Raw genomic sequence first — 26,761 nt, 5'->3', positions numbered from 1 at the left:
ATGTAACTTATTATAACCAGTTGCTTTAATATTAGACTGAGACCTACCCACTTCTGGATATATTGGACCACTCACTCAATTGTTCTCACCTCCATAATCAGTAGGAAGCTAATTGTGAGGGCTTGCGCTGTCTCAGACGTGAGGATTAAGCCTATCATTCAAATTAGAATCAGCACATCTACAACTTTCTACTGACGTGTGCAGCCACACCCCAGCTTCTCTGTTTGCAGTAGGTTCATTCACAAAAAGCACCCAAGATGAGCATCGTTCTGCAGAAGCTTATTGCTGGTCATACACAGAAGCACTTTCCCGGGGTCATCAGCAGCATAACTGACAAAATCATGTTATTTTACTCATTCTGATAGTTCCAGGAAAATCCTGCTCAGAATGCATGTAAAGTCATCATATACCTTCTGAATGATGAAAGAAAGACCATGCAAGAATTAGCTTCTTATTCACAGTTACCCGCAATCTCAGAAAGGTTAAGAAAGAGTCAGGCAAGTTCAGTTTAGATCATGTCACAAGGAACTAGTGTTCAGGCATTTAAACTCCAATCCTTAGAATAAAGTCACAATGCAACAGATAAATAGATACTGCTAAAGCATTCAAGATTAGAACAAGGAGCTCAATAAGTACCTTATTGGAAATGACTGGGTTCACAACCCTTACTCTCACTCCTTGAATAGAATTACAAGAATCAGGTCTACAAATTGCCTCTTTATGTAAAAGAGAACTCAATGAGTCCCTTGTCCCAGGACTAAGGACATGTCTTCACTAGCAACGTTAAAGCGCTGCTGCGACAGCGCTTTAACATGGCTGTGTAGTTGCGGCACCAGCTATTAAAAAACCCACCTCTACAACGGGAATAGGTCCCAGTGCTGGTGCACTGTCTACACTGGCATTTTACAGCGCCGAAATGTACTGCGCTCGGGGGGGTGTTTTTCCACACCCCTGAGCAAGAAAGTTGCAGCACTGTAAAGTGCCAGTGTAGACAAAGCCTAAGACACTATACTGCAGTTCCTTTTAAATCACCTGCAACAAGTGTAAAAGTAGCTTGCATTAAGCCAGAAGAAATTCCTTTCCACTAATCTATTGCTACAGCTTAACATGCAGATGCCAAAACCTTTTATTGTGGGAGCAATGTGATTTAAGAAAAAAATACATTATTAGCTAAGATGGTCAAGGATGCAACCCAATGTTCTTGGTGTCCCTAGCCTCTGACTGTCAGAAGCTGGGCGCGGAGAAGAGGGAATGATCACTTAATTGCCCATTCTGTTCATTTCTGCCAAAGTACCTGGCATTGGCAATGGTCACTGCCAGAAGACAGGATACTGGGCTAGATGGACCATTGGTCTGACCCCTCATGGCCATTCTTATGTTAAGTCCAGAACCCTTAAAGACTGCAGCTCATGCAGAAAGAGCCTAAATGCTTTGTCCTGAAAGCCTCTCTCCCCCCTCCACAGGACTGTGTGGAAGTGTTTGCAGAACAGGGCCTTAAGCTATCAGAAATGATCACTCTATTGGGGGGGGGGGGGGGGGGGGAGGGGAAAACCAGTCACCAAGAGTGTCTTGGCTCCAAGTATAATTTTTTTTGCTTTCTGGTAAGGAAACTATTTTCAGCCAGTGATAGACAAGCTCTAGTACAGGTGGCTTATGAGGAAACAAAACAAAACCACATCTAGTAGGCTTTTTTTTTTTTTAAACTTCAATTAAAAGGACCATCGCTTGTCATTTGAAGACAAACTGACACCCATCATTTAATGTAGCAACTAAGGGTATAGTACTTAGTGTTGTGAAGTGAACCAATTTTGACAGGTCAGGGTGGGCTGGAAAACTGCAAGCCCCTTCCCCTCCCTGCCTCAGAGGAGTAGTCTAAAGAACTGATCAGAGCAGCGCAGCAGGGCATAAGTTTTTCCCACAGTATGGACCATGTCTTAAGGAAATTCTCATGGAACACCTCTCCCATTCGTAATTGGGCATACCACTTCTCCCATTTGAGATAGCATAACATGCTTGTGGGAGCTATAGCAATCAGTTACATGCAACATACCAAGAAAATTTTTCATTTGTTTGGACTACATTTTAGAAAATAGAACATGGCAGCCAGCCAGAGGCCCATGGACCTAGATTCTCAAACAATATAGCTTCATTGGCCAGAATGCTTGCTTGTAGAACACAGGTAGAGAAAATAAAGTTTAAGAAACAGACTAGCGAAGAATTAGTAGAGCCAGCCACATGCTTCACTGAAGTGTACTTATGAGCAGGGACAGAAAAATCCATTAAGTGCTAGCACCGATTTTAGCCCAATACTATCATACACTCTTGATAGTTATCTACTATCCATGGCAAATCTCATTAGGTGTGTCCACTGATTGTTAGTCATTAAACACTCCAATTAGTTTATAATATGAAACATGTCAATTCCCACACAACCCACCCCAAAAAAAAACAAAACAAAATCCACACAGCAAAGTTTGTGGTTTTCCAATGCTGGAAGTAGTTTCCAAAGGAGTCCCCCAATAACAGCACACATTCCCTAGGAGCAGAGTTTTAAGTGAAATTTTTCCATTTAGTAATTCATACCTTGTGATGCAACCAGATAGGTAGACTTAAGTTTATTAAAAAAAAAAGCAGAAAATTTGCTTAAGATGACTATAAAGTCATCTCACTCCTTCCCGTTTGAAGGACTAGTTTTGTTTTGCAATAATATCAATCTTACTTCCAGGACAAATACAAAACCCAGCAACTTTTTGCTTTATGAAATTTATGACCCAGATCCAACCTAACATTTGTTGGTTTATAGTTGCAAAATAAGTTCCACATGCACAAGTTTAACATTTTTAGATTTAGTTTATTCACGGCACTTGTCAAGGAATACTCATTCACGTTGTTTGCTCATACTCTTGAATGTGTGCTTTTTTTTAAAATATGGAGATATACCTATCTCATAGAACTGGAACGGACCTTGAAAGGTCATCGAGTCCAGTCCCCTGCCTTCACAGCAGGACCAAGTACGATTTTTTTTTTGCCCCAGATCCCTAAATGGCCCCCTACTGTTACTAACTAACTAACTAGTAAGCTTTATTCCCCCCCCCCCCCCCCCCCACCAGACAGGGTCTGAACATTTCCTTAATTGAGAATAAGCATGTGCTGCTTTTCAGAGACTGAGAAGTCATGACAACTCTGGCAGTTGACACTTGCAAGGCAAACAGCACAGCTCTAGACAGAGCCACATTATATGCTTAATTGGAACATTAAAAGAAGCTATTTGGACAACCAGTACTATTGTTTGCAAGGAGAGGTTTTTTAAGTGTGCCTGTGTACTTGATGCACTCCTGTAGAACCTAAAGCATATCAGGGTCCAAAATTTCTTGCCAAGCCACTTCAAGAGTATGCCCCCAGCCAGATTACAAATATATTAACATTAGTTAACTGGTTAAGAACAGGTTTAGAGACTGCTTTGCCTGAACCGTGTAAGCCAGAGGAAAGCTTGCTAAAGCCATTTTTGAACAGTTTTCCAAACTAGGTATGGAAAAGTAGATAGGAAAGGTTAATGTCTAAAGTAACTGCCTTATCAAGCCCTATCATAGGATCCAACCACTGCATCTTGGACTCTACCCTGCACCAGACAGGGTATGTCTATGTTGCAGACACCCCTTTGGACCCAATTCTCCAAATATGCGTGATTGCCCATAAGTTCTCCTTTGAAATTCAGTAAATACAGCTTTGAGTGCTGTGATTACACATTCTTGTTAAACACTGACATTTGAAGATATTTTGTTTGTCCTTTAAAAAGGAACAAACACAGTCCTATAAGAAGTTATTCTAGATTAACCAAACTTAGTAGCCCTTAAGAATTAATAAACCATAATGAGAGATTTCTGAAGAGGGTAGAATGTTTAAAAACTGGTGGTTTCAACTTAATATGAAGCCTTTAAAAAGCTAATTTTCCTTATTCTGTATTAAGAGACTGTACCTTTGACTGTTTATTGCCTGTCCCTTGTGTGTGATGTATGAACTGTACAAGTTCATACATCACACATAAGGGACACTCTGGTTCACACATCTGTTAGTCTTCAAGGTGCCACCAGACTCCTTGTTGTTTTTGTAGATACAGACTAACACGGCTACCCCCTGATACTCTGGTTCAAGTGTTAAATTCTTAGCTGTATTATTGGTAGCATTATTAAAACCATTTTAAAAAGGCATCTAGTTACATTAAAGAAAGTAAATAGCATGATAAAGGTATCAGTTGTTTTAGCTTGCACACAGAGGTCCTGAGAATTACATCAACTTAAAGATGAATCAGAGTCAGGCCCTGATATTAGAGTAGTCAGTTTCACTTTCTGGCTCTAATACATTACAGCAGTGGCTCTCAACCTATATGCAGCCCACAATGTGTTACCTGGGCCACATGTTGAGAACCACAGCCCTCCTCCCCTACTGACTCCTATGTCCAACGCCTCCCGCCCAGAGACCCCTCCACAAAGCGAGGCCAGGAATGGAGCCCTGGGTGGCGGGGCCCTGCCGCAGGGACACTGGACCCCACCAGACCCTCGGTGGGGCCAGCCCATGACCTCAACCCCACCACACCCTGCGGGGCCCACCAGGCAGCCCATGGCCTTCAGCACACAGTTGGGCTGCAGCTGTGTGCTAATTGGGCCACATGTTGAGAACTACGGCATTACAGTAACACCACAACATTTGGACTATAGACCCTTCAGAAAGAGAGGTGTTTAAACAGTTTTTCCTCAACCAACATTTAACAAATAAAGGCATTAGTCAAAGAGCTTTCAGCTTTAATTATAAAACTTCAAGCCAGTTTGACCTGACAGCATCCCTTTGGAGTAGAGTTTCTATTCAGTCATTGAAAGGAGGGAGAACTAGACCTGCAGAAACAAATGCCACTTAGTCTAGTGAAAAAACTTCAGTTTACATTGTTTAGGTCTAATGCTTTCCCTAGCTTTAACACAAGAACAGCCTCAGATTGGATTTGAAAGCCTGCATGGGACCTCTGATCAAGTATCACTGTTGTTGTATACAAGACCCAGAGAAACAAAACTGGCCAGTCCAGTTTTTACTGGACTGAAGAGGCACAGATGTCTGAGGAGCACACTTTGGTAACATATTAAAAAGCAACAATGTTACAATGCTTAGAGGGTTAATTCTAGTGTTCCTTTAAACAAGGGAAGTCTCACATAACTATAACCCCAGTAGTACAATACAGCATAGCATTGATCTGTACAAGTCTACCATTTCTTAGCACTAAGCAGAGGTTGTTGAATTAGATGAGACTTCTGAGATCCCAATTCAGCAGGATCACTAGGCAGTTTTCACTAAACTCACCACCACACCTGGGCCTATACACCTCTACCTCAATAGAACGCTGTCCTCGGGAGCCAAAAAAAAAAAAAAAAAAAAAAAAAAAAATCTTACTGTGTTATAGGTGAAACCATGTTATATCGAACTTGGTTTGATCCACCACAGTGCGCAGCCCCACCCCACCCAGAGTACTGCTTTACCGCGTTATCTCAGATCACATTATATTAGGGTAGAGGTGTATCTGTAGCTTCTATTATAGAAGTTCAGCAGTTCACCCTCTAGAACAGCATTTCTCAACCTTTTTGATACCAGGGACCAGCTTGCTGCCTTCCTGAACTGTGTCACGGAGATCCCAGGGACTTGCACTGGTCCACAGACCAGTTGTTGAGAAACACTGCTCTAGAAAACTAGACCCAAGTCCCCTCCCACAAGACGTGTGCTCTTTTGTTCACACTAATGCAGGTTTTGCTTATGGAGTAAATGCTCTTGTGGTGCATAGCACAACATGAACGGTCCTGCAGTGAATCCATGAAGCCAAGAGTACAGAGCCTGTTTTCCCAGTCACCACGCAGAGACACAGGGATGGAGGGTTTTGTCAGCACATTAGCCTCCCGTATTGGCGCATCCCTAACCCATGGAAATGGAGAGGAGGTTTTCAAGCCATCTGATCAGCCACAGCAGCTTCGAGCTGAGGCCCCTGCCAGACCCCCAGCTTCCTGGTGTGCCAGACAGCCCACTCTCCTCCCGGCACCCGGCGGGCTGGACACAGACAGCGGCGTGTCACCGAGAGCGATTAGCTGCGGAGCGCCCAAGAGGCCCCGGGCAGGAGGCAGAACAACCGCAGCCCCTGGGGCTCTGCCGGCCGGCCCCTCGCTGGCGTGCTGCGGGAGGACAGAGGACGGAGCAGGCATCGCCCCATTGCGCCTCCGCGGCCCGGGAGGAGCCCAGGCGGCAGCTCGCTCGCCCCACAGAGCGGAGCCCCTTCCCCAAACACCCCCACAGGGAGCAACGCGCCCGCGGCGCCACCGCCTCACTCACCGCCCGGCCTAACAGCTGCAGCACTGACGACCAGCCCCCTCCACACTGACAGTGCAACGCCGGCGCCCGGCCCGCCCTATTTAAGCCGCCCCCACAAGCCGCCGCCGGAGCAGCGTAGTGCGTGTGCGCCGCGCCCGCCCCTCTCTGCCCCCTGAGCCAGCGGGCGCTAGGGCTGCGGGGTAGCCGAGCCGCCGCGGGCCAATAGCGAGGCAGCAGGGTGTGGCCGAAGGCAAGTAAACAGCGAGAGCAGAGTGGCGGAGGGGGCACAATTCCCGGGTCCAGCAGCGTCCCGCACAGAGCGAGCCCAGCAGCTCCCAGTGCTTCCCGGAATTAAACGGGACCCCAGGCGGCGTTAGAGGTGGGCCAAGATCTGTTTGCTCAGGTCCAGAGTTAACTGGCAGCGAGAGAGGAAAAAGGAAGAGGTATGGGGGAGGGAGAGAATGCATATGTACAGCTGAGCTTTGAAAACGGAGGGTGGAGGAGACAGACAAAAAGCTATTCCAGAAACAGGGCGTTGCAAAGAAGGCTCTTGTTCCAACGGCGGGGAAACGGGGTGAAGAGATCTAAAAGGAACAAACCAGTGTCACTCGTCATCAGTCCAGATACATAACTGTCTCTGAGGTTTCTTCTCCTCTGCCCAAGTACACATCATATCCACAAATCTGGGTTCACGGTTTCACTGCTCCTAACTGGACCATAGCTGGGGAGGTCTGTTTCTATGACTAACAGCGCCCTACTTCCCCCAAACAGTGATTCACTTTCCCTCTCACCTTTGTAACTTTATAGACACTTTTAGGTCACTATAATCTATGTTACATTAGTATAGTAAACAGACTAATATTTATATTAGGAAAGGAAGCTGTCTGGGAAAATAATACCAAAAATACAGAAGCAGGTCACACTTCAATGAGCAGAAAGGAATTTTTGTAAATCCAGTCAAATTTGCACAGAAAGAACAGAAATGTGATAGTGGCTGTTCAGAAGGTTAAACATGGGATTAAACACTGAAACCACAGTGACCAATGTCATGTGCATCTTTCTGCAGTGTTAGATTTTACAAACAAGCATCAAGTAATTAGTACAAAAATTGTTCCCTGGCGGTGCAAGTGTAAGACCGCTGTAAAAATCCACCATCATTTCATCCATGTCTTTAGTCAGAGTGGTTGGAAAATAAGGGCCTGGTTTTACAAAGTACTCAATGCGTCCTCTGTGGGAGCTGAGAGAGATCAGCCACACAGGAGACACTCAGCATCTCACAGATAAAGAAATTGAGGTAAAGATTATAAATGAGTTTATCAGACATCTAGCTTTGTTTCTGGAGGAGTCCATAAAGTTGCCATCCATGGTGGATTTTCTTGTATTATTCAGACTTCCTGAAGATAAACACATGCCAGTGGTTACAGGACATTCATGGATTCCAAATTCACTTTCACAGCCTGCAAAACTTCATCATCTCGCAATAAAGAATCACAATGTGATAGCATTTGTATGCAGTTATGGCATTTTAAGCATTGTAATCTGTCATACTGATGCCAAGTCACAATACCACAATGTAAACCTCACAATATCATAAGGGACAAGTTATAGAGAGGAACTGATAAGGATACTGTTGAACTACACCATTAAATATGGTTGTGATGACCATGCACTTCAGATTAACATGGCAAGGAATCGGTTTGGAGTCTGGTACTATGTAAATAGATCAGCCTAGAGGCTTGGATTCATATCTGGTTTAGTTGATGTGGGAGAGTGATGTAGAGGAGCCCTGCCTAAGCCTTCTGATCCCACTGGTAAGTGAACATTGAAACCCTGTGATTCAGGTGGAAAGCAAACAGATCTATCATTAGGAGACTGAATTCCTTTATCAGGAGATGTAACACATCCCAGTATAGATTCCCATTCTGGATGATCTAATTTTTGCCTGCTGAGCCAGTCGACTGTAACTTTCATTTTTCCCTTGGATGTGAATGGAGTGAATTTAATTGCACATTTTCTGCTGCCCAAGTCATCAGGAGGCGAGCTTCTCCTTGAAGAACTATAGATATTGTTCCCCTTTGTGTATTCACATATGACCTGACTGAGAATTTGTCTGGCATAATCAGCACACGAGGGGAGTCTAGATATGGGAGAAGAGCCTTGAGACCATATTGGATTGCCCTAACCTCTCTCCAGGTTTTGCTGTGCTTGTTCATCTTGTTTGGATCAGATCTCTTGGACAGTATTCAATCCCACATGGACACCCATGTCTCCATGCTTGCATCTGTGGTGATAACTGTCCTGACTAGTTCACCTATTGGAAAGCCTGACTTGAATCTCCTTAGACTCATCCACCATCTGAATGACTTGAGAATCCTCCTGGGGAGACACAAGAGGAAGCTCTGTAGCAACCTCATGCAAGCACAGGCTCACACAAGAGGACACTGATCCCAGAATTGACACAAGTGAATAATGGGTACTTCCCTTGAAAGGCAGACTGTTTGAATAAGATTCCTCAGCTTCTCCTGTTTTTCCTGAAAAAAAAAAAAAAAAACTTTGTAGAGGACAGTGCCCATCTCCACTCTGAGATGGGAAATCTGCTGAGATAGGGTTAACTGACTTTGTCCCAAACCATAGCTTGGCAGCATCCTTATCACCTGAATGGTACCATCTATGATTTTGACCCTGGATGAGGCTCGATAAGGAGATTACACAGGAAATGGTAGACATGGACCCTTCCTGTCTGAAAGCAGCTATTAGTAGTATCAGTACTTGTGGTGCAGTTGCTAAACCAAAGGGTAAGGACCTGCACTGGTAGTGTTGTGTTTCAAGAACAAAGCACAGGAAGCATTTGTGAGACTGTCAAATTAGGATCTGGAAAGAGGCATCCTTCAAATCTATTGATGTCATACAGTCCCCTTTGATGATGGCAGCTAGTGAGGATGTTAAGGTCTCCATCTTGAATTTTGATTTCTTCATGGATCTGTTGTAATACTTGAAGTAGAGAACTGCTCTGTAGCCTTATGGCTTTTTTGGGGACCTGGGGGCAGGAGGAACTAAGAACAATATGGAATATCGGCCTCATTTCCTCCATATTACTCTCATTTGTAGGAGATCTAGGATAGCTGTCTACCGAGCCAAACTCCTCCTGTTCCTCAAGGAGCAACACTTAATTTTACATGTTGTACCCCAGGATGTTGTCATGTTGTACTTCATGAGGGGGAACCTGGTTCTGAGGATTATCTCCCATATGCACACTATGAGGGTGAGTCAGGAACCATGCACTGAGGAATACCTGCTCAGCTGCAATCTGCAGATTTCTGTGGCTTGAGGGAAACAATTTCCCTCTGTTCCTCTGAGAGCACCTCCTAGAGGACTCCCCTGAATCAGTCTTCAAAAAGATAAATGGGAGCAGAGAGGGCTCTTTTTGTTTCCTTAGAGCTTTTTATTGGGGTGTCACAGGGGTCTGAATGTCCGTTTCTTAACTCTTCATTGACCCTCCTTCTTCAGATGGGAAGAGAAAGTTCAGACAGAGTCCTTTGGGGAGGTGAGGGGAACTTTGTGATTACTCTTTCAAGCAGCTTTCTCACCCCGAGAAAGGGGGAGGTATCATACTGGAGCTTGTGCTGGACTGGGTCTGAAGTGGGCTTTCTAGGCTCCCACAGTTTGTTCAAGGAAGATTCCTGGATGTGGCCTGGGTACAGGCTGACCCCATCCCAGGAGCACCAAGGCTCCAACCCAGGAAGTTCAACAGGAGTCTTTAGCCCACTTACTGCACTGGGAAACAGCACTTAGCTGATACTGCTGGCAATCAGTGGCTCAGGGAGTAGCCTTGAGCCACTGAAAGACTAGTTGGGTGGGGGAGGAGGGGTACTGTGTAATGGAGGGAGAGGTTGTGCACAAAGGTCCCTTACCAGACTCTCCTTAGTTTACTCTAGACCCCTGTCCGTAGCTCCCTATCACTGCAGCAGCTGCAGAAGAGGGGCTGGGGAGTTGCTCTGCAGTCAACAGTTGGTGCTGTAAGCACAGACATTAGCAGATGGGCAGGAAGCTTCCCTGGCCTTTTGATACTGTGCTTCACCCCACACATCTCTGCATGGGGGAGCCACTGCTCTCAGGACTGCCTCCTGTGCTGTGCCAGCCCGTGGGTGCTAAGGTGCTGCCAACTGCTTCTTGGAAGCTCTCTTGCTCTGGAAGGGAAGTGGGCTCAAGTGCCTGAGCATTTGAGGTGGCCTGGGTCTCCCCAGAAGAACAGGCACAGATCCCCAGCGAGCCAGCCACTCAATTCACAGGGAGGTGCAGGAGATGCAGCGTCTGGCTTTCCCTCTTCTTCTCCACCAAACCACTCTGTATGGGTGAGCAGGGGGCACGGAGAGTCCAGTGACCAAAGGGATTCCCTTTCTCCCCGCTGCTGATAAAGACAGACCTTAACAGCCTGATAATTTTAAACCATTTTTTTTTCTTTTTTAAGTTTGCTCTGCAGCAGGCAGAAGCTGGTCTGCCAGCGTGAAGATGATGAGGCAAATGAAAAACTGGCAGTTTCTCAGAGAAATACCTCTTACCTCTCCTGCCAGTGACTGACAGACAGGTTTGGTCTGCCTCCAAGTTTACTAGAGCAGATACCCAATGTAAAAGATTTGTGGACCTTGTTACAAATGAGAGAGGGAGTAAAATAATTTAGCATCATCCTTTGAAAATGCAAATTTTGTGGAGGAGAACAGTCTGTTACCTACTCTCAAACTTTGTCAAGGCACCATACTTAATGACAGTTCCCAATCCTAAACATTACATGTTCTGTCTGCATTCTGGAGCAGTATGGAAAGTATGTGATAGCTGGAGGAACTGTGAGTGAACCAGAGTTATTTTAATGATCTTTGTTGCAAGATCATTGTTACGGCTTTGCTTTATCTGAATACTTGAGCAGCCCACTGAATTTGGGAAACTTCAGCCTAAATTTTATGAAGTCATACTATGTATGTATATTGTAGATTGCCATGGCTTTTCTAATCGTTTCTAGTCTTGTGTGCACTGTGTTTCCTGGGTGTTGTCAGGGTTTTTACCTGAGACTGGTTTAGGGTTAAGGCCCATCTTAAATGTCTTCCTTACATACATATCTGTAGTCTTTTACAAAATGCTGGAAGGACTTCTCTTTGTAGAGACTACAAATCTATCTTGAGGCTTACAATTGTATGATGAGGATGTGTGGTGATTTGAAAAATATTTCCTAGGAATTACTTCTATAGCATAATAAATAGATAACATACAGAGGAGCAAGGGGCTATCTTGTCATTTCACTGACTTTCGTGTTATGTGGTTCATAGATTTATAGATTTTATGGCCAGAAGGGACCATTAGGTTCATCTAGTGTAGGGGTCGGCAACTTTCGGCACGCGGCTCGCCAGGGTAAGGACCCTGGCGGGCCGAGCCAATTTATTTACCTGCTGACGCGGCAGGTTCGGCCGATCGCAGCCCCCACTCGCCGCGGTTCGCTGTCCTGGGCCAATGGGGGCGGCGAGAAGTGGCGCGGGCGAGGGATGTGCTGGCTGCGGCTTCCCGCTGCCCCCATTGGCCTGAGACGGCGAACCGTGGCGAGTGGGGGCCGCAATCGGCCGAACCTGCCGCGTCAGCAGGTAAATAAACTGGCCCGGCCCGCCAGGGTGCTTACCCTGGTGAGCCGTGTGCCAAACGTTGCCGACCCCTGATCTAGTGTGATCTCCTGTATAACACAGGATATAGAATTTCACCAAGTGATTCCTGCATCAAGCCTATAACGTCTGGTTGAGCTAGAACATATCTTTTAGAAAGACATCCAATCTCAATGTAAAGACTTTAAGTGACAGAGAATTACTCCATCACAGAAATGTGCGCTTTATTCCTAGTCTGAATTTATCTAACTTCATCTTCCAGCCATTGGAACTTGTTATACTTTTGTCTGCTGAATTAAAGAGCCCTCAAGTATCAGAAATCTTCTCCACATATAGGTGCTTACTGGCCATTATCAATTCGACTCTTAACCTGCTCTTTGATAAACTAAATAGATTGAGCTCTTTTAGTCTCCCACTACAAAGTAGGAGTTTGAAATCTCGAACTCTCAAATCAATCATCACTTCCAGTTTGACAACATCATTTTTTAAAGTATGGACATCAGAACTGGATACAGAATTCCAAGAATAGTCTCACTAATGCATTAAACGGTGGTAATAGCCCACCCTACTTTCACTCAATATTCCCTTACTTAAATCCATGGATTGTATTTGCTCTCTGAAGTTGGCCTTGATCGGGGGGTTGGGTACTGAGGAGAAGGGGAACATGGCTGGCTTTGTTGTACTAAAATAATGTAGTGGAGATCAAATAGGTGGAAACAGGAAGGGAGGAGATTCTTCCTGGCTGTAAATACAGCAAGCTAAGGCCTTGGCTACACTTGGGCCTTCATAGCGCTGCCGTGTGAAGCGCGAGTGTAGTCGCGCCGCCAGCGCTGCGAGAGCTCTCTCGTAGCGCTGTATGTACTCCACCTCTCTGAGGGGAATAGCTTGCAGTGCTGCAAGCAAGCGTGCAGGGTTGCAGGCTCTGATTACACTGGTGCTTTACAATGCTGTACTCGCTGCGCTCAGGGGGGTGTTTTTTCACCCCCCTGAGCGCAGCAAGTTGCAGCGCTGTACACCGCCAGTGTAGCCAAGGCCTAACTAATGCTGCCCATGTGCAAGGGACATACAGTTCTCGAAACCCATTTCACTATAAGATGCCATGGTCAGCTATAGTGGGCAGACAAAGGAGAATCTGAAATGAGATCCTGGCTACTGGCCTGCTGGTGCCAAGACCAGCAGTTATATGGATATCAATGAGCAGATTACCCAAAGTGGATTTCCAGTGAAATTCTTCCAGAAGAAGAATACCTGAAGAAGAGTTCTGTGTAGTTCAAAAGTTTGTCTCCTTCACCAACTGAAGATCCATCCTGATAAACAGGTTGGTCTATTCCTTTGTTTCAAAGTATCTGCCACTATTTGCATTTAGAGGGAATCCACAGAGAGAGAAAAAAACAAGGGAGTGTTATGTAAGGAACCACTTGCTTACTGCTAAAACATTTACTTGATGTCTTAAAAACCACTTAAATGGATTGGTCCATGGACGAAGCCTGGTTATTTAAATTATGGATTTTTTTTTTCTTGATGGGCACCTGCAAATGCAATATTTGTAACTGTGTTTGTAAAAAATCTACTTTATAACCTTGGGAGAGGGCTACAAGTCCTGCTAATGATACAATTGTTCTACTCCTTGCAATATATTTGTCAAGTGAAAATGTATGAGAAATCTTACACTGTTGTCTGTTGTATGCATAGCGAGATTTTGCTGAATGGGGAAAACTGGTGAGAAATGGCGAACTAAGACCCCTGCACATTCCAAAATTTAAACCTGTAAAAGCGAAAATGAATTTTGGGGAATTTCTAAATGCTAACAGCTGTTTGGCCACATCACAAAACCAACATGCAACTTGGTACGATTGGCAGCTTTTCACAGTACAGGGGTTGGAGGGCAAAAGTAAGTTATACTGGCAGAGCTGTGTGCCACGGTTTGCGCAGCGCCAATCCAAACTATGCCTGGCTCATGTTAGTACCATCACTTTCATTAAGTAAACTTATAAAGATAAGAAAGAAAAGTCAGGAACTTGATGAGAGCCATGAAACATGGATTTTTTAAAAATGGGACGCCTATCCAGGAAGAGCGTTAATCTTTAGAAGATACTAGAGCAGGGGTGGGCAAACTACGGCCCGTGGGCCACATCCGGCCCGCAGGACTATCCTGTCTGGCCCCCAAGCTCCTGGCCCGGGATGCTAGCCCCCGGCCCCTCCCCTGCTGTCCCCCTTCCTCTCAGCTTCAGCTTGCTCGCTCCGCCGCCAGCGCAATGCTCTGGGTGGCAGGGCTATGAGCTCCTGGGGCAGCACAGCTGCAGAGCCCGGCCTGACCCGCTGCTCTGTGCTGCGTGGTGGCGGTGGCAGCAGTGTGGCCCGGCTCCAGCCGTAGTGCCACCAGCCACCGGTGCTCCAGGCAGCCCGGTAAGGGGGTAGGGAGCGGGGGGGTTGAATAGAGGGCAGGAGAGTTCGGGGTGGTGGTCGGGGGTGTGTGTGGATGGTGGTCGGGCGGGGGAAAAACAGGGTTGAATGGGGGCAGGGATCCCAGGGGGTAGTCAGGAAGGAGGGGGGGTTGGATGGGGGTAGGGGGCAGTCAGGGGACAGGGAGAAGGGGTGGTTGGATGGGGCAGGGATCCCAGGGGGGCCATCAGGAATGAGAAGAGGGGTTGGATGGGGTGGCGGCGGGGGTCTGGGGGCAGTCAGGGGACAGGGAGTGGGGGTGTGTGGATGGGGCAGGAGTCCCGGGGGGAGGGCAGATAGGAGATGGGGGCTGGGCTACGACCCCTCCCCTAACCAGCCCTCCATACAATTTACAAAATCTGATGCGGCCCTCAGGCCAAAAAGTTTGCCCACCCCTGTACTAGAGGCTTTTTGATAGGGAAAACATTTTGGGGCAATCCCTGTTGTTCCTCCTGTTTTGTTTCACAGTTGTATTGAGCAAAACCAGTTCACTTGCAGCTACTGAGGTATCTTATTTCTGTTTACTGAATGCCTCTTCTTTCTCCTTTGAGGTTTAGGCTATTGCTAAACTAGAGAGCTTGCAGCTGCGCCACTGTAAACTCTCTAATGTAGCTGATCTAAGCCAACAGGAGAGAGCTCTCCTGCCGCCTTAACTATTCCAGCCCCGTTAGTGATGGCAGCTCTCCCACTGACGTAGTGCTGTCCACACCAGTGCTTAAATCAGCATAAGTTATGTTACTCAGGGGCTGGCTAATTCACACCCCTGAGCGACATAATTTGTTGACTTATGCTGTAGTGTAACCATAGCCTTAGTATCAGAGGGGTAGCCGTATTAGTCTGAATCTGTAAAAAGCAACAGAGGGTCCTGTGGCACTTTAGAGACTAACAGAAGTACTGGGAGCATAAGCTTTCATGGGTAAGAACCTCACTTCTTCAGATGCGAGATTGCCACAGAGGTGCCACAGGACCCTCTGTTGCTTTTTACATAGCCTTAGTATAAACTCACTAAATAAATATATTTCTCAAATACTGCAAGTGAAACAGAAATCAGCTACTGGGGATGGAGATTACTGCTTACTTCATCTGAACACTTCAAATGTGCCTTTTCAAACTCAAAAGTTAACTAAATAGTGAACATAACAAGGAAATTTTGCAGTTGGTTTTGTCAGTGAAATTCAATGAGCTCAGCAAAATAATCAAACACTATAAGCAAAATAAACATTCCTGGCAGGACCCAGTGTTTGAAAAAGTATTTTATAAAAAGAAAAATCAACACTCATTGTTATTTCTTGGCTTTCATAACATTCCCCCTCAGTGATGAAGGTGCTTTTAAAATGTATGCTAAAAGCAAAATGATGATGATAATGTTGGGTCAGTTTATTTGAATGTGCCTCATACACTAGTATCACACGGGCTGAGTTAAACCTCACTAAAACTCAGGGGCATATCCGATACCCCTCATTATAGATAATAGCAAGATGCCATTAAGCTCCTTTCTTAACAAGGTAGCTAAAACAATAGCAGCTTCCACCCAAAATACAAGCATGTCACTACACAAAACAAAGGCACATATGGGCAGAAGGGTTTCTCGGGGTATTGTTTTTGCTGGTTTTTATGTCTGTGAAAGAGGCAGGAAGACCAGAGAAGCTGAGAGAGAAGGAAGCAAGGAAACACTAGACACAGGGCCCCCGGCCCCTCCCCTGCTGTCCCCCCTGACCCGTCCCGCCAGCGCTCTGGGCAGCGGGGCTACGAGCCCCTGCCAGGCAGCGTGGCTGCGAGAGCCAATGGCCTGCCCCGGTACTCCAGACTGCGTGGCAGCGTAACTGGCTCCTATACATACAAAATGATGGAGTCTAAATTAGCTGTTACCACTCAAGGAAGAGATCTTGGAGTCATTGTGGATAGTTCTCTGAAAACCTCTGCTCAGAGCACAGTGGCAATCAAAAAAACGGACAGAATTCTGGGAATCATTAGGAAAGGGATAGATAAGAAGATAGAAAATATCATAATGTTTCTATATAAATCTATGGTATGCCCACATCTTGAATTCTACATGCAGATCTGGTCACCCCATCTTAAAAAATTGGAATTGGAAAAGGTACAGAGAAGGGCAAAAAAAAAATGATTAGGGGTATGGAACAGTTTTCGTATGAGAAGAGATTAATAAGATGGGGACTTTTCAGCTTGGAAAAGAGATGACTAAGGGGGGATATGATAGAGGTCTATAAAATCTTGATTGGTATTTACTCCTTCACGTAATTCAAGAACTAGGGGTCACCCAATGAAATTAATAGGCAACAAGTTTAAAACAAACAAAAGGAAGTACTTCTTCACACAATGCACAGTCAACCTGTGGACAGTAGGAGAGCCAGGAAAAGAACTCAGGAGGTCTCTGCTCCAACCATCAGAAAATTTTGCCTAAGTGGTAATAGCAATGGCTCTGGTAACTTCAGCTGTTTGTTTAATATTCTGTAATTGGATTTTTACTATTGTGCATATTCCTAAAAAGTCAGTGCATAACATTATCACTGTGCTGCCTATGTGTAGCACTGTACATTGTTTTGGGCCTGACAGATATTTCATAATTGAAAAGGGATCTTAAAGTGGTGGAGCTTTTTACTTTTCTGGTCTGAAGATCTTTGTGCTGGTTGGCTTAAGCCAGGGGTGGGCAAACTTTTTGGCCTGAGGGCCACATTGTTGTTTCCAAAACTGTATGGAGGGCTGGGTAGGGAAGACTGTGCCTCCCTAAACAGCCTGGCCCCCGCCCCCTATCCGCCCCCTCCCACTTCCTGCACCCTGACTGCCCCACCCGAACCCCTAACCCATCTAACTCCCCCTGCTCCTTGTCTCCTGACCGCCCCCTCCTGGAGCCCCCCACCCCCTAACCCTAACCGCCTCCCCGGAACCCCACCCCCATCCAACCTCCCCTGCTCCCTGTCCCCTGACGGCCCCGACCCCTATCCACGGCCCCAACTCCTATCCGCTGACAGGCCCCCCGGGACTCCCACGCCTATCCAACCTTCCCTGTCCCCTGACTGCCCCCCGGGACCCCCTGCCCCTTATCCAACTCTCCCCCTCTCCCGCTTACCATGCCGCTCAGAGCACCAGGACTGGCAGCCACGCCGCCCGGCCAGAGCCAGCCACACCACCGCACTGCCTGGCAGGAGCTCATAGCCCCGCCGCCCAGAGCGCTGGCAGCACAGTAAGCTGAGGCTGCGGGGATGGGGGATAGCAGGGGAGGCGCCAGGGGCTAGCCTTCCTGGTCGGGAGCTCAAGGGCCGGGCAGGACAGTCCTGCGGGCCGGATGTGGCCCGCAGGCCGTAGTTTGCCCACCTCTGTGCTAGACTGACAGTCCTCACAACTGAAGTCCTCTTTTAACAAAGAAAGGTACAGCTCAGTCAGCAACAGTACAAGCTTCCTTACTCTGACCACCAATGTGCTTCCAGATTGGCCCAGAGGGACAACTTGCAAACGTGAGAGGCTCTCCATGCCCTTTCAATGAGTGGACTTTTAACTGACACTACCAAAAGGGTGCCAAGGCAAGTACTGTCAGTTAGGATGGCTGTTTTCATCATATGGACATCTGTGTATTTTCCAAGGACAATGTTCCTAATGAGATGCTTTATGAGGGCCGTATATGCATTAAGGTGAATTTTATGTTGATTTTATGTGGAACACAATTACAGGAGCCTCAAAACTGTGACAGTTCTCTGATTGTCTTTTCTCTTAGGATACAATGAGGGCAAAAATCAAGAAATCCACTAAATCCTATATTCTCTTCCCCATACACTACAGTCCTTCATGATGTTCCATAAATACGTGATGATGGTTTGTCATAAGGTTTCAATATCACAAAAGCAGAAAGAGCACACTAAGACCTATTATTAATCGTGAAAAAAATGTATATAAAATAGAACTCGTTGAAATAATGGAAAATATTGGCCAATATTTACTCAAGCTTAAACATGAATTTGCTATGACTATGTTTAATTCCAACAGGCATTTCCACTCTAATCAATCTTTATTCACACAAATGTTCATTGAAGCAAATTTCAAACTCATGTGCACATATATTCATGAAAGGTAAATTTTAAACAACAAGTAAATGAGCTAGACATCTGGCTGTGCACTTTGCAACAAGGACTGCATATGCAAATGCAATTATTTTGAATCAACAACTGCAGTAATAACTGAAAAAAAATCACACCAGTAACTACACTTAGTATATTATATATGGGATGGGACACTGCTACACATAGCAGGGGGAGATGGTTTCAAAACCCTTAGTCACAGCCATGATACAAAAGCAATTAAGCCCAAAGTCACAGAAACTTTTTTTTACTTGGGGAGGGGGCGAGAGTTAAAAAATAATAGCTGTTGAATATTGTCTCAATTAGTAGTTCTGTTCGGTCCGCTTCTAATGAAATGAGATAAATAACCTTCTGTTCTAAACTCAGTGTTTCCATTCTTTATTAATATAATGCCTTATTTTTTGGGGGTGGGGTGTTAGCCTCCCCCCCATCCTCTTGTTGTCTACACCCATGAAGCCAGACCAGGATCTGACCGCACCTTTCATAGTTATGTCCATGCATGCATTCACTCACCGTTGCTTTGTGTGAATGAAATGAGAGAAAATTACATTTAGACTCTGCATCCAGATAATGAAGTCAATATTTCAAAAGCAGCAACTGACTTTGGATGCCCAGCTTTCAGCTATGTTTTCACTGCTATAAAAGGAGTGTTTTTACAGCAAGATAACTAAGGCATGTTAGCAATCTTGCAGTAAAATCCTAAAGAAGACATTTTACCTCAGTGTAGGTAGGCAAGGTTAACATTAAAACCTCTGATTATTTGCTATCACTGCCTGAATTGCTCACTCTCTCCCTGAGAGATTCCCATTTCCAGTGGCTTCTTTAGGCCCTCCCTGGTTATAAGAAGTACACTCATCCAAGCAAGGAACAAAACAAAAACAAATCACAGTTGAGCAACACAGATCAAATTTCAAATATACCAAATCTGACATTAAATACAATAAACTGTGCACAATCACTCCACGCAGTAAAATCATTCACACTTCCCCAATAAATGGCAAGGATATTTCAAAAGTGAATAACTCTAAGGACACTGTGATCTGCTTTATGAGCACTCCCCCAGAAGGAAATTCCCGACAGGTCTGAAATCTGGATAAACATCCTGAAGTGTGGATTACAGGGAGACTCCTGCCAGGCTCTGTGACTCTCACCCACAAAGACACCCCTTCCCTAAACAGGTACTGGTTCCCAGCTAGCGCAGGTGGCCTCACAGGAAAGCAAGATGGCTTTCTCCACTCCAGTGTGGTTGAGAGGAAGCAAGTAGCTATGCGCCTTCTTACAGTGTCTTCAGGGGTTCTCTCTTCCTCCGCTCTCTCACCACCCTTGCGTGGCTTCTCCTTGTTGGGTCCCCTTCCACTTTCCCTTAGTTGCCTCTATTCGCCCCTGGATTGTCTCCTTTTCCTCATCCCCATGGGGTTCCCCCTTCCTCTCCCCTTGTGGTCTGCCCACTCCTGCTCCCCTGTAATGCTTCCAACCCCCATAGGCCTACTTCCTCTTGCCCCCACAAGGATCCCTCTGACTCCCTTCCCCCACCTGCCAGTGTCCTGGTTCTCCATCTTGCTGAGGGGCTGTCACTGCTGTCCCAGGCACAAGCAGGGGCATCGGTAGGCAACCACCACTTAGACAGGCCTTCCTTCCTTCCTGGCAAACCAGAAGGGTGGGCAGGGAAGAAGAGCAGGAGGAGGAGGACAGGCAACCTCTGGTGGCTCCAACAGGGATAGTGACCCCTAGTAACAGGAGGAGAGATCTTCAGCCAATATTTCCCAGTCACCATGGCACAAACCAAACGGGATCATGGAGAGGGAGACGAGGCAGAAACCAAGGCCTGTGCTAAGAAAATTGGGAGTGTTTGCAACTATGGCACAGGTTCTCTCAGCCTGGGGTGAGATCACAGGCTTCATCTCATTATATGTAAGCTGATACAGTAAATAGGCTGTCAGATGTTGTATTGGCAACCCCAAGCATTCAAAAATCATGACGCTCACTCAAATATAATGAAATTTCCGTAAACAATAAATGTGGGGCTCTTTCTATTTGGTTTCTGTTTGAGCCTTTAGGGGACACGTGGGTCACATTTTCAAGTTTTTCTCCACCATGATTGCTAGAAATTTACTTTTTTTAAAAAGTGAAAGCTGAGACTCTCACCTAATCACATGCCTCCAAAGGCTGGTGCTTTAAGCAAAACACCAAATATCCTGAGACTCGTGATGAAATTGTGAGAGCTGGCAACACTGCAGATAGTAATGACATTCAACCCAGATGATTACTGCCAGATTCTTTCACTGCCTGTCTTTCTTTGTACCATCAACTGATGTATCATGTGTGACCAAACTATTCTGTCTGTGTATGAGCCAGGTGGCAAGTTCCTGTGGACAGTGACTGTGTTCTTTTTTGTGTTTACACAGTGTCACGCACAGAACTTTGGGCTCAGTAAGTACTAAATAATAATAATATACTGACTAATGTACTCTGACTTCAAACCAGTGGCACTGAGAAGATGAGGAATGAGATAGATACCTCCATATTCCATAACCAATATCTCCAACCATCCCCCAGTCTTTCAAAAGTGTTTTAAATGCCAATGATCACACCAATATGTCAGGAGGGCTTTTACCCACAGATTTTGATCAAAAGGAGCAAAGAATGAAATTGCTATAGACATAAATATTATCCCTGTCAGATGTTCGTTTTTTAAGGTTTTCAGAAATGAAGCCCAGACCCAAAGTTGTATGTCTATACAGCAGCTGTAAGGTGTGAGTCCAAGCTTGGGAAGACATACCCACACTAGCTCTGCATACTAAAAATAGCAGCATGGATGCAGTGGCCTGGGCTAGTCATTTGAGTACATAGCCAGAGGTTGGGCAGGATTGCACTCAGGCAACTAGCCTGAGCCACCGCTTTTGCCACCATGACCAGTCTCCTATTTTTAGCATGTTAGCTTGAGCAGACCTATGCAGGTATCTCAACCTGAGCTGGAAAGGACGCCTCCCAGCTGCTGTGCAGACATAACTTCAGTCTGCCTTGGAGTCTTAGGTGGAAATCCTGGCTCCATTGAAGTCAATGGGTATGTTGCTATTTACTTCAATGGTGTCCGTATTTCACCTTTAAAGTCAGCCCAATGTACATAGCCATTTCTAGACATAATGGGTCCTGAATAATCTCACAAGTTGAGTAAGTTTTTTATTTTGTAACATTTACTTCAGTGGAGTTATCCTTGACATACACCAACATAAGTGAGAGGAGACTCAAGTCCTTGAGATGTAAGAGCATATGTCATTCTGTGACCCTTGCAATATCGAGTACAACAGAGTGATCCAAAGGGTACAATGGCAGACAATTCCAGATTTTCTTGTTTTTTTTTAGTTTAATTTAGGCCTTACTATAACTTCATTTCTACTTAATGTCCTTTGTTTTTATAATGGTAGTAGCAAAAATAAGGGGGGGAGGGAACTACAATTAAAAATGCTCCGCCTCCATTAACACTGTAATAGCCTTTACACTGACACTGCTTCCCAGGTTTGACAGGTTTGTATCGAAGGACTTAGTCCCAGGGGCCAAACATTAGAAATTCTTGGAAAGGCTGATCACTTGCCCTTACCGCCCCTCATGTTCCAGTCCATTTTTGTGATGTTTGATGAGAATTTCAGCAATGCAGTGTACGCTGGAAAGAGAAAACAGCTTTTCTGACAACTACAGAATGACATTTTTTGGAATTAGTGCATTGTCACTGGCAAAGAATTGCCTATAGGGGCAAGAAACTGCACTGATCACTCTAACCACTACTGCCCGTATGTTTAACATTCTAAAAATTGTATAACCTGGTACTCTTTAATGACTCTTTTTGTACTTCTTGAGCTATTTAAGCAATGCCCCCAAGAGGACCACCAGCAGAGGGGAGAAGGAATGCTCCCCTACTCGCCTGGCTCCCTCCATCATACATGCCACAAGCCAGCTATCATCTTCCCTACCCAGCCAGACACTGACCAGAACCACCAGCAGAGGGAAGCAAAATGAACAGGCTGATTCAAGAGCAGGGAGCTTTACAATGTCACATTGATATCTGTTGAACTTTCCGACTTCTGCTTCCCTAATCATCACAGCGCTAGCATCTGCTGCCTTGTGGCTCCTATGCAGCCCTGATTCTCACTGGCCAAGTCAACTCTGTTCGGCATCTACTTTAACTCACTGCATTGCTATTCTATTGGTTTTCTGTGCACTCATTTTACTGCCTTGTTATTGCATTACTGATAATTTGCTAATTAATTTTCTTGCCAGTTCACCACACACTATTTTTCCAAAACCTATTTTCCAGGTTCACCAAACCTCTTTTCTGTGTCATTTTCTCCTCTGATGTTCCTCACCTTATTCCTCCATGCACTTCTCACCCTTTCCCATGTCCACAGCCTCCTCTACCAACAGAGAGCTGCTAACCTAGGACAAGTTAGTGGGCGGTCAGGAGAGACATCTGTTTATCTTATTTGTTTGGCCCATAGAAATGCATGTTCTTGATAATGTTTTCCTCACTCTCCCTCCCACGTTCCCTCAAACCATTTGTTACCCCCGCCTGTTGCCTTTTGTCTACTTTTGACTATAAAGTCTTTGGGGCAGCAGTAATCTTTTACTCTGCTTGTTGTTTTTATTGTTATTTGTATTATCATAGCACCGAGGAGCCCCAGTTATGGACCAGGACCTCATTGTGCTAGGTGCTGTGCAAACACAGAACAAAAGACAATCTCTGCTCCAAAGAATTTACAATCTAAGGGCTTGTCTACACAGTGCTGCAGTCTGGATTACGGGGCAGAGAATTGGAGAGTGCTCTAAAGTGTTGCGCTAACTGCCCCATGTGGACTCTGCTAGCACTAAATAAAAGGTATCTAGTGCACATTAACATAGTCCTGTTGACTACATCAACAGGTCATGTCAGCTGGGTCTACACTGGGCAGCTAGGGAGCAAGGCCATAGAGCTCTTAACAATTTGCAGCCCCATAATCCAGACTGTGGCACTGTGCAGACAAGCCCTAAATATAAAACAAGAGACAACAGATGGATACAGATAGATCAATGAGGGAGGGCACAAGGAAACAATGAGATATTGGTCAGCATGATAGGCAATCATCTCAGCACATTATTGCCTAGTTGATGTCAAGTTTTTTGCCAGCCTCATGGCAAAGGAGGGTATGTCAAACCGGTGGTCTTCAACCTTTTTACACACAAGATCACTTTTTGAATTTAAGTGCAACTGAGGATCTACCCCGCCCCTTCCCCAAAGCCCCACCCTTTCCCCGAAGTCCTGCCTCGCTCACTCCATCCCACCCCCATCGCTTGCTCTCCCCGACCCTCACTCACTTCCACCTCACTGGGGCAGGGGTTTGGGAGAGGGTGCAGGCTCTGGGCTGGGGCCAAGGGGTTTGGAGTGTGGGAGGGAGCTTTGGGCTGAGCCTGGGGTAGGGGGTTGGTGTCCAGGAGGGGGTGAGGGGTGCAAGCTCTGGGAAGGAGTTTAGGTGCAAGAGGGGGCTCCGGGCTGGGGCAGAGTGTTGGGGTGCAGGAGAGAGTATAGGGTGCAGGAGGAGGTATGAGGTGCTGGCTCTGGGAGGGGGTTCACGGCTGGGGCAGGGGGTTGGGTGCAGGAGGCATACAGGGGGCAGGAGGAGGTATGGGGTGCTGGCTCTGGGAGGGGGGTCAGGGCTGGGGTATGGGGTTGGGTGCAGAAGGCGTACAGGGTGCAGGAAGAGGTATGGGGTGCTGGTTCTGGAAGGGGGCTCAAGGCTAGGGTATGGGCTTCAGTCAGGCAGCACTTACCTTGGGTGGCTCCCAGTCGGCGGTACAGTGGGGCTAAGGCAGGCTGCCTGCCTGCCCCAGCCCCAGGCTGCTCCCAGAAGGGGCCAACGTGCAGCCCCTGGGGGGGACAGAGCTTTACGTGCTGCCCCTCTGCAGGCACTGCCCCTGCAGCTCCCATTGGCCACAGTTCCCCATTCCTGGCCAATGGGAGCTGCGGTGGCGGTGCTTGTAGGCAGGAGCAGTGCGCAGAGGGAGATCCCTGCCCCCTGTCCCCTGGGGGCATGCTGGCTGCTCCCAGGAATAGGTGGGGCTGGGACAGGCAGGGAGCCAGAGATCACTTTTAGTGGCCGGAGATCATGATCGACTGGGAGAGTCTCCAGGACTGACCTATCAATCATGATCAACCGTTGGTGACCACTGGTCTACACAGTATGCAACCACGAGTCTCCCAACCTAAGTTGGCAGATTCAGGCTCTAAAATTAGCTGTTTAAACAGTACTTAGAAGTTGCAGCTCAGGCTGATTTCAGAGACTCAGCTCTGGCTTCAGCCACAACTTCTAAGAGCTGTCTACACAGCTAGTTTTAGAATGTTAGTGTGAGCCCCACTAGCCCAAATCTGTTGACCTGGGTTGGGAGGCTCCCTGCTGTGGGCTGTGTAGACATGCCTGGGAAGTTTTAAGGAGTGTCTACCACAGTGGAACTTGGGAACATCCTGACTGTGGCCTCGAGATGCTTCCACAATGCAACTTATTTATAATTAACTAATAGGTCTGGCATTTCCTAATAGTAATGATCACGGCTCCTGTCTCTGTACAATTCCCTGGCCACACAAAAGGCAGCAGGATTGGGAACAACTAACAGAATCTAGTGTGTTCAACCTACAGTGAACTACTCTTGTATTTTCCTACACACATTCTGCTTTCTTGCTGTCAGCTCTTGTTCAGAAAAAAAACCTATACAGCACCTCTAAAAGGTGCATCTGTCAGAACACCAGATATCAAGGGCACTAAAAAGCCATGCTTCTCACGGGGCTAATGTGGGGGACAGCAGAATGTATGTGGGCTCCCTGCAGCCTGAAGAAAGGGATGATGTGACAGAGGACAACTGAGTGCTAGGGTAGTGGATGCTATAAGGGAGTGACACAGAACAAGAGGTGAGAAGGAAGTGATGATATTTAATGTATTTCTGTTGGTTTTGTGCTAACTTGGTTCTGCTAATCTATCATGTTTGAGGTATTTCTTTTTCTGTTAGTTTTTATTTGTTTTCCATGAAGGTACTTGTTAGCTTTCAAAAGTATTTAATGTTATAAACACATTTAAAATAATTTTAGGCATTTAAATTAACACATTGGGCTGTACCATTTGCAACTCCCTGCCCCAGTAACAGGTCATGATAATAGTCTGTGTGTATATAGCTCTCTCAGGATGTACTAAACAAACCAATGTATCAATCAGGCGGCCTTACCTAAAGCAGCCCCATGGGAAGCAGAGTGCCGGGTAGGCAGCTTTGTGTGTCTGGCATAATTACCTGTAGAGAAAGGTGGCTCTGGCTGGGGCACCTCAATGCAGTGCCAGGCACTGTCTGCTTCTCCTCTGAGCAGAAGTAGCTTGCCAGTTCTTGCTGTTGCTTGCTGACACATGTTGCTTACAGTGTAATAAGAGCAGCAGGTGGTGGTTTTAGTGCAAGGTCACAGAGCACTATATTCTACTTGTCTGGTCATTTAGGTCAGTGGTTTTCAAACTTTTTTTCTGACGACCCAGTTGAAGAAAATTGTTGATGCCCGCAACCCAATGGAGCTGGGGATGAGGGGTTTGGGGTGTGGGAAGGGCTCAGGGCTGGGACAGAGGGTTCGGGTGCAGGGATGAGGGCTGCGAGGTGGGCCAGGAATGAGGGGTTCAGGGTGTGGGAGGGGGCTCTGGGCTGGGGCAGAGGGTTGGAGTGCAGGAGGGGATCAGGGCTCTGGGCTGGGGGTGCAGGATTTGGGGTGGGGCCGGGGATGAGGGGTGCAGGGGGGACTCTGGGTTTGGGAGGGGCTCAGGGCTGGGGCAGGGGGTTGGAGTGTAGGAGGGGGTCAGGGTTCTGGACTGGGGGTCAGGGCTCTGGGTTTGGGGGGGCTCAGGGCTGGGGCAGGGGATTGGGACCCGGGGTTGAGGCATAGACTTACCTCGGGCGGCTCCCAGTCAGTGGCGCAGCGGGGGTGCTAAGGCAGGCTTCCTGCCTGTCCTGGCACCGTGGACCGCGCTGTGCCCTGGAAGCAGCCAGCAGCAGGTCTGGCTCCTAGGCGGAGGCACACAAGTGGCTTCACATGGCTCTTGGCCGCAGGCACCGCCCCCCTAGCTCACATTGGCCGGGAACTAGCCAACAGGAATGCAGAGCCAGTGCTTGGGGCGGGGGCAGCACGGAGAGCCCTGTAGCCCCTCCCCCTGCCTAGGAGCCAGACCTGCTGCTGGCTGCTTCCAGGGCACAGCA

General features: G+C 46.6%; 1 protein-coding gene across 5 annotated transcripts in view; it reads right to left on the bottom strand.

Annotated features, from left to right (window-relative positions):
- The window catches only part of ACSL1 (acyl-CoA synthetase long chain family member 1), a 77,293-nt gene extending 50,742 nt beyond the window's left edge, over window positions 1-26,551 (bottom strand). For 3 of the 5 annotated variants that reach the window (XM_054031130.1, XM_054031134.1, XM_054031131.1), the window contains exon 1: window positions 6,361-6,463. The gene's annotated coding sequence lies outside the window, so the exon portion shown is untranslated. Of the gene's footprint in view, window positions 1-6,360; window positions 6,464-25,819; window positions 25,921-26,456 lie in introns of those variants that run through there. The other 2 variants (XM_054031136.1, XM_054031132.1) reach the window with 2 other exon arrangements.
- Window positions 26,552-26,761: the final 210 nt, after the last annotated feature.

This window comes from Malaclemys terrapin, chromosome 5 (assembly GCF_027887155.1).
Source record: "Malaclemys terrapin pileata isolate rMalTer1 chromosome 5, rMalTer1.hap1, whole genome shotgun sequence".
In the NCBI taxonomy this organism is placed as follows: Eukaryota; Metazoa; Chordata; order Testudines; family Emydidae; genus Malaclemys; species Malaclemys terrapin.
Note: the sequence above shows the minus strand (reverse complement) of the source record. Positions and strands in the feature narration are given on the sequence as shown.